Genomic DNA, 8,455 nt, shown 5'->3' on the forward strand with positions numbered 1-8,455 from the left:
TTTTTAAAAAGATATGTATACAGTGTTGGTCATGGTTGGTATTGATGGAAGATGAAGAGTTATATCTAAGAGATCAAACATAGTGAATGCCTTTTTTTGCGCAGTTCTAAGTTGCATCAATCACAAATCAAGTACGGGGTGTTGTGCCAGATTTTGCGGCTTATTTGGCATTATTAGATATAAATGATAATATAACTTTAGATACAGAACAGAACTAGAAATGGCGCGGCAGAGGCCGACACGTATCCCCACACCGCATGTTTGACCCAGGGGGCACCGCAGGGTTGGTACTGGGGCCATGCATAGTTGAGATTGACCATATTGTCATAAGAGATGTTCAGTATCAATTGGAAGTGAATCGGTGTAGAAATGAAGAAGTTAATGTAAAATAACATAAAACAAGAGATGTGTTTGTCAGAAACACAATACCCCTCCTGCGCTCTTTGATTTATTTATTTTAAATGTATCATTCGGCAGGTTCATTACTTACCTCCCATTAAAGCTTATTACTTCCCTTGGATTTGTTTTTTTGACCTTGACCTTTCATCACTCAAAATGTGCAGCTCCATGAGATACACATGCATGCCAAATATCAAGTTGTTATCTTCAATATTGCAAACGTTATGAGCAAGGTAAAAGTTTTGGGACAGACAGACACACACATACAATGACAGACAGACAGGCCAAAAACAATATACCCCAGATCATTCGATCAAGAGGCATACAAATATTGCAGATGGAGAATGAATTGTATTTAAAAAGCTTCAAAGCATTTATTTTCACATGTTCGTGTCAAGATTTATTGAAATAGTTTTAAAGTTGAGAGATATTATTGTAACCAATATTATTGCTGTTAATGGGAACATCATTACAGTGTAAGCAAACACACCTTGCCATATTGAGAGGAAATCCAGGTTCACATCCTGGTGGAGATCTTATTTAAACAAGAAAATTTGTTGAATTGATATCCCCCGCCAATATGCTTCTGGACACAAAATGTTATATTTGACACTCAAAAAAGCATTTTTTCAAGATACAAAGGGCCATAACTCCGTTATTAACAGATGGTGTACAATGCCATTTGGCGTGCATCAATCTCTTATCCATATATATACTCGTACCAAGTTTCAATGAAATCCGCCAAAGCATTTCCAAGATATGTCTCCGGACACACACAAAAAGCATTTTTTCAAGATACAAAGGGCCATTACTCCGTTATAAACAGATGGTGTACAATTTCATTTGGCGTGCATCATCTTCTTATCCATATATATACTCATACCAAGTTTCAATGAAATCCGCCAAAGCTCATCCAAGATATGGCTCCGGAAGGACGGAAAGACGGACAGACAATGTCAAAACAATATCCCTCCGCCTATGACAGGGGATAATAAGCAGCAACTTGTGTAATGTACATATAGATTATACAAACAATATTATTTGTTGTCATTATTGTAAGGTATTTAATATGCATATTAAAATATACATTTTTTTATTAGGCGTAGCTGTATACGCCAGCTTTTCACCTTACCTGACCTTTGTAACTGTCCAATAAAATTCAAATAAAATTTCCCGAGGCTAGGTCAGAATGAATACACTTCATTTATCCCATAGGCTGATTTGAGCATACGACCAGAACATTGGAAACATGTCCGCGTCTTTGTAGCACTGTTTTACTGCGTGTTCAGCATGAAACAAGTTTATCGCTAATGAGAAGGCTTAATAGATAGAACGGTTTTACACTCAATCTTGATATCAATACAGTTTGTGCATGCACCTTTTATTTTCAGAGGATTGCCAGCGCGAGCACGTTTGTACTTAAAGGCTATGTTCTCATATTTAGTACTGACTTCCATATTCCTGTCAACATGTTAACATGTAAAAGTATAAAGAGCAGTGGAAGCGAGGCCTCACTTTAATGCATTGCATTTCAACCCGCGAGGTAACAGGGTCAGTTCGCGGCCAGTGTGTGTGAATGTCAGAGTTTATATACAGGTCATCGCTGCGTCTTCACGACTACCTTATGTGCTGACCAGAGTTCGCGGCCAGAAAAATTATATAACAAAGACGCTATAGTGTGAACTAGGTGAACTGGAATTTTCTTTATACCAGAAAGTTGTTAAATGAAGATATCCAGCGATATAATTATGGTATGTCAATAATAGATTCTTATTGTGATTTCAACAATACCATGATAAATATTATTTTTAATATATTTAACAAGAATTTTTCCACCATATTGACTAATGTATTAAGCATGAGCGCGATGATTCTTGATACTGTTAATAATCAAATAAAATAGCAATGCCCGACAAACCACTAAAACAAGAATGTGCGTATAAATACAGTTCAACCCCTCTTAAGCAGCCAGACAAGGGAAACGGCCAAATTGGCTGCTTAAGCGGGGTGGCCTCTTAAGAGGGGGTTGGGTCATAGGGAGTCTAGAGTTGATGAGTGCATGGCCAACTGTTCAATTTTTGTATAAACAAAATGGTAAATATGTGTACATATACTAAACAATGTATAGGCTTAAAATAATTGTTTTTCTTCCTTTCTTAAATCAGCTATTAAACAAAATTTTCATTCAAAAAAATAATATTCATCTTTCTAATCATCATCAATATCATCATCATCATCAGAATCAAGTCAATGAAAAAGAATTATTCTCGTGATTCATTGTTTACACAATGCGCGTTGTATGGTCCCAATGCACTTAAGATGGGAACAGTTGTGAATCAGTCATGCCTGAATAACTCCCGTGTCACTATCAATCGATAATTTAATTGGTTTATTGCAGTTTTATGGCTTTGTAATACCTACCGCACGAATTGGTCCCGACAGTGATCTCCTCCACGATAAAATCGTGGCCAGTTACTTAAGAGACTGATTATAGCAACCGGGTGTAATCCTCCTGGCAATCATGCTTTTCATGCATAAATTATAAAAATATTTTTTGCCGCGTAAAGGGTTTTATCAAAATTTATATATTGAAATAATTGTAAATATAAAAACAAATATTAATGCTTTGTTCAATTCCCAAATGAGAATACCGTAATAATTTGTAATCCGAAACACACTCCCGATTGTTTAATGTTAACGAGACGTTTTCAAATTCTCGCAGCAAAAAAGTCCTCATATATTTCCTTTGTCCCGACAAAAGCGGGGGAAAGTTATGCACCAATGTACAATGTCACGTGAAAAGCGTGCGTGTATTGAATTTTGATAAAAACTTTGAAGCACAGAGAAAATGTAGATCAGTTGATTTCGGCTAAAAGTTTCGTTGTTCTTTTTAACTTTTAATTGGTCGATAATTGTCATAATGTGTGCTTGAAATAGTATGATTCAACAACTATAAATAATAAACAAGGGACAAAATTGTCACAAAACCAGGTTTTCATTGTGAAAAAAAATCTGATAAAGGGAGACAACTCAAACTGAACTTTTGAAATGAACAAACAAAATTAACCCCCTTTGTAAGTTTGTTTTAAAATAAATCTATTTTTAGTCGTGGCGACCTTGACATTGGAGATATTGACGTGATTCTTTCGTGCGACACACCGTCCCATGATGGTGAACAAATGTGCCAAATGATTTTAAAATCTCATAATGAATGACATAGTTATAGCCCAGACAAGCTCATTTATGGCTATTTTTTACCTTTGAACTCAAAGTGTGACCTTGACCTTGGAGATATTGACGTAATTTTTTCGCGCGACACACCGTCTAATGATGGTTAACAAATGTGCCAAATGATTTTAAAATCTCACAATGAACGACAAAGTTATGGCCCAGACAAGCTTGTTCCGCCCGCCCGCCCGCCAGCCAGCCAGCCAGCCAGCCAGCCCGCCAGCCAGCCAGCCAGCCCGCCCGCATTCGCCAATCTAATAACCAGTTTTTTAAACCTGGTTAATTATAAATTAATAATCTCTTTTCCAGTAATAATAGGTGATATTCGCACACTCGGAAACAAAAAGATCAAACTGTCACATATTGCTTTTAACCCGAAAACCCGATAATCTGCCGCTAATTAATTGCAATTTGCAAACTGGCTGTCAAAATGTTTATCACACAACACGCTTCAGTACTACAGAGCCTAAACCGCAGACTGGAAGCAAGTATCGATTTTATTGCCATTGGGTCGGTGTAATTTTGCAAAAGTACATGACTGACTTACTCGCACAAGACCACTCATATGGGGGAAATTTAACTATTGGGATGCAAAATAGCTGGCCGCTGGCCGGAGAAACGGGGTTACCGCTTAAGAGGGGTGCATTATATAGTGTTTATCAACGGTCGCGGTACACACCGGCCGCCTACACGGTGCAACCGGCAATGAGGGGTGACCGGAAGTAGGGGTTGAAATGTATTTAAAATATGTACGGATACTTAGTGTGTGGCCGGTTGACTCATATGTTTTAATTTCACTTCCATTCTTCTTTTGGTTTTCTGTTTTGTATCTGTAGGTTTATGACCAGCAATATGTAATCATGTAAAATAAGCCGCGTGATGCAGCTAATAACTGCACAGAAAAAGACATTCGCTATCCTCTCATTCATTGAACTCTTTACCTTTCATAAACTCCAACCACAATCAACGCCGTATATCTTTTTTAAAGATATTTCTTGTTTATAATTTTCTCTTTCATAAACACAGATATGCAGTTATTATATTTTGTTTTGCTCCATGTCATGCATCATGATGTATTAAGGCGCCTTTTCATAGATTTTGGCATGATTTGCAGTTTGTCATTAATATGCTTTATATTGATTGATGTAAAGATTGGATCTAAACAGCTGAAGTAAAAAGAAAGAATAAAATAAAAAATAAAAACAAGACTATTGCCAAGCAATAAAAGTCCCCTACCGGCTCCACCATTGTCAGAAATTTCACCATTGTCAGAATATTTTGTGTTGTTGCCATAGCAACCAGAATTTTTGATGTAGGAAGAAAATGAAATGACATGCATATTGTTCATATTGCCATCTATCCATCTTCAAGTTTCATGAAAAAATATTAAGAACTTTTAAAGTTATCGCAGGATTCAGAAAAAAACACCATTTTCAGCAGTAATTCTAGTCTATTTGTTGCCATAGCAACCAGAATATGTGACATAGGAACAAAATGAAATGACTTGCATAATGTCCATATTGCCATCTATCCATGTTTAAAGTTTCATGAAAAAATATTAAGAACTTTTAAAGTAATCGCAGGATTCAGAAAAAAACACCATTTTCAGCAGTAATTCTAGTCTATTTGTTGCCATAGAAACCAGAATATGTGACATAGGAACAAAATGAAATGACTTGCATAATGTCCATATTGCCATCCATCCATGTTTCAAGTTTCATGAAAAAATATGAAGACCTTTTAAAGTTATCGCAGGATCCAGAAAAAAACACCATTTTCAGCAGTATTTCTAGTCTATTTGTTGCCATAGCAACCAGAATTTTTAACGTAGCAACAAAATGAAATGACGTGCATAATGTCCATATTGCCATCTATCCATGTTTCAAGTTTCATGAAAAAATATTAAGAACTTTTAAAGTTATAGCAGGATCCAGAAAAAAAACATTTTCAGCAGTATTTCTAGTCTTTTTGTTGCCATAGCAACCAGAATTCTTGACATAGGAACAAAATGAAATGATGTGCATAATGTTCATATTGCCATCTATCCATGTTTCAAGTTTCATGAAAAAAAATATTAAAAACCTTTTAAAGTTATCGCAGGATCCAGAAAAAAACACCATTTTCAGCAGTATTTCTAGTCTATTTGTTGCCATAGCAACCAGAATTGTTGACGTAGGAACAAAAAGAAATGGCGTGCATTATTTCCATATTGCCATCTATTCATGTAACAAGTTTCATGAAAAAATATGAAGAGCTTTTAACCCATTTATGCCTAGCGTCTAGAAAAAAGGACTTGGCAAACAGCATAGACCCAGATGAGACGCCACATCATGCAAAGTCTCATCAGGGTCTGCGCTGTTTGCTTCAAGGAATTTCTGTAAGAAATATTCTAAATATACAAATAAATATACTAGACATCCCTAATTTTGGAAATAAAGTGATCCAATTTAGAAGGATGGGAGGGTCCACTAGGCATACATGGGTTAAAGTTATCGAGGATCCAGAAAAAACACACCATTTTCAGCAGTATTTCTAGTCTTTTTGTTGCCACAGCAACCAGAATTTTGGACGTAGGAACAAAATGAAATGACATGCATAATGTCCAGATTGCCATCTATCTATGTTTCAAGTTTCATGAAAAAATATGAAGAACTTTTAAAGTTATCGCAGGATCCAGAAAAAGCACCATTTTCAGCAGTATTTCTAGTCTATCTGTTGCCATAGCAACCAGAATTCTTGATGTAGGAACAAAATGAAATGGCGTGCATAATGTCCATATTGCCATCTATTCATGTAACAAGTTTCATGAAAAAATATGAAGAACTTTTTTCCCATTTATGCCTAGTGTCTAGAAAAAAGGACTTGGCAAACAGCGTAGACCCAGATGAGACGCCGCATCATGCGACGTCTCATCAGGGCCTGCACTGTTTGCTTCAAGGAATTTCTTTAAAAAATATTCTAAATATACAAATAAATATACTAGACATCCCTAATTTTGGAAATAAAGTGAACCTCTTTTAGAAAGATGGGAGAGTCCACTAGGCATACATGGGTTAAAGTCATAGCAGGATCCAGAAAAAAACACCATTTTCAGCAGTATTTCTAGTCTATTTGTTGATATAGCAACCAGAATTTTTGACGTAGGAACAAAATGAAATGACGTGCATAATGTCCATATTGCCATCTATCTATGTTTCAAGTTTCATGAAAAAATATGAAGAACTTTTAATGTTATCGCAGGATCCAGAAAAAAACACCATTTTCAGCAGTATTTCTAGTCTATTTATTGCCATAGCAACCATAATTCTTGACATAGGAACAAAATGAAATGACGTGCATAATCTCCATATTGCCATCTATTCATGTAACAAGTTTCATGAAAAAATATGAAGAACTTTGAAAGTTATCGCAGGATCCAAAAAAACACACCATTTTCAGCAGTATTTCTAGTCTCTTTGTTGCCTTAGCAACCAGAATTCTTGACGTAGGAACAAAGTGAAATGACGTGCATAATGTCCATATTGCCATCTATTCATGTTTCAAGTTTCATGAAAAAATATTAAGAACTTTTAAAGTTATTGCAGGATTCAGAAAAGTGTGACCAGTGTTACACAGAGCGAAAACCATAACTCCACTCAGTTGAAACCGGTAGGGGACTAAAAAGTCAACCTCAACTGGGCTCGAACCACTGACCCCTTGAGTAAAAGTCTAATAATATCATAATTACAACGAAAATCTGCGAATCTGCAACTATTTGTTTTTTATTTTGTCAATTTACCTAAACGTGAAAAGGCCCTTTTAGGGAACCATCATTAGCTTGACATTATATTAGATGTCAAAAACAGAGGCCCATAATGCTGTCTTGGCAATATATCATAATTATGAAACGTTTTTAAAAGAAAAGGGTTCATCTTTGTTTCAACTACAGAATCTCTTTTCAAGATATTTCTTGATCAATATGAGTTTTCTGGTGTTTTTTTAAAGGTTTTTCTCTTTAAAAACTGGTTTATTGAACTGGATTATAAAGAAATAACACCAATTATTCTTCATTATCAAACTTCATTCTGCAATACCATGAATACTTTCTTTTGGGCAAAACTTATTAACTGAATTATACATAACCTGTAGTGTTATACAACAGTCTGTTCAAATGCATCCCTAAAAATGATGACTTTTCTCAATTACTTTAGGTTTATTCAGAAAATAATTAAGCCTCATGCAGGACTGCTGCATATATTTGGAAATTCGAGTTTCATTCCAATATTGTGCTTTTCATTTCTAAATGTTTGATATTAAAACCAAGTATAAAGAGCGCTGTCACACCCCAGAGATCTTACACTTCACATGGGCTGCTCATTGGTCATTAATGTCTGCTTGATTTCACCATTTGCATCTCGTGTAAGGCCAACATTATTTGGAAAAGCAAATCCTGTGAAAATAGCCATCTGTGAAACATATCTTGATGAATGAGAAATGGTGGCACAAAGGATAACATTATGCTTAATTTATTTATTTTCTTTATGCCTGACACAGATGTACCCATGACTATACATTGAGGATTTATGACACATGCAGAAAGCAATCATTACCACAGCAATAAAAACTACTTGAACTTGGCATCAATAGCAAATACATGAAATAAAATATAGATTAACACAACAATGAATTGGTATCATAGTTAAGAAGAAATACTATATGTGCTTTACTTTGTCATTTCATATAGAAAAGCAGATCAAATGTTTTTGCAGAAGCCCAAAAAGTTTAAAGTGTTTCCATTTTCCTGCTGTAGTATGGTTTATTGTACAGTATAAATTTACATCAAAAGCCA

The 8,455-nt window shown here is 35.4% G+C and overlaps 1 protein-coding gene across 7 annotated transcripts in view; it reads right to left on the reverse strand.

Moving 5' to 3' along the window:
- The window catches only part of LOC127871481 (uncharacterized), a 362,002-nt gene that overhangs the window by 319,850 nt on the left and 33,697 nt on the right, over positions 1-8,455 (reverse strand). The window lies entirely within an intron of this gene.

Source organism: Dreissena polymorpha, chromosome 3 (genome assembly GCF_020536995.1).
Source record: "Dreissena polymorpha isolate Duluth1 chromosome 3, UMN_Dpol_1.0, whole genome shotgun sequence".
NCBI lineage: Eukaryota > Metazoa > Mollusca > Bivalvia > Myida > Dreissenidae > Dreissena > Dreissena polymorpha.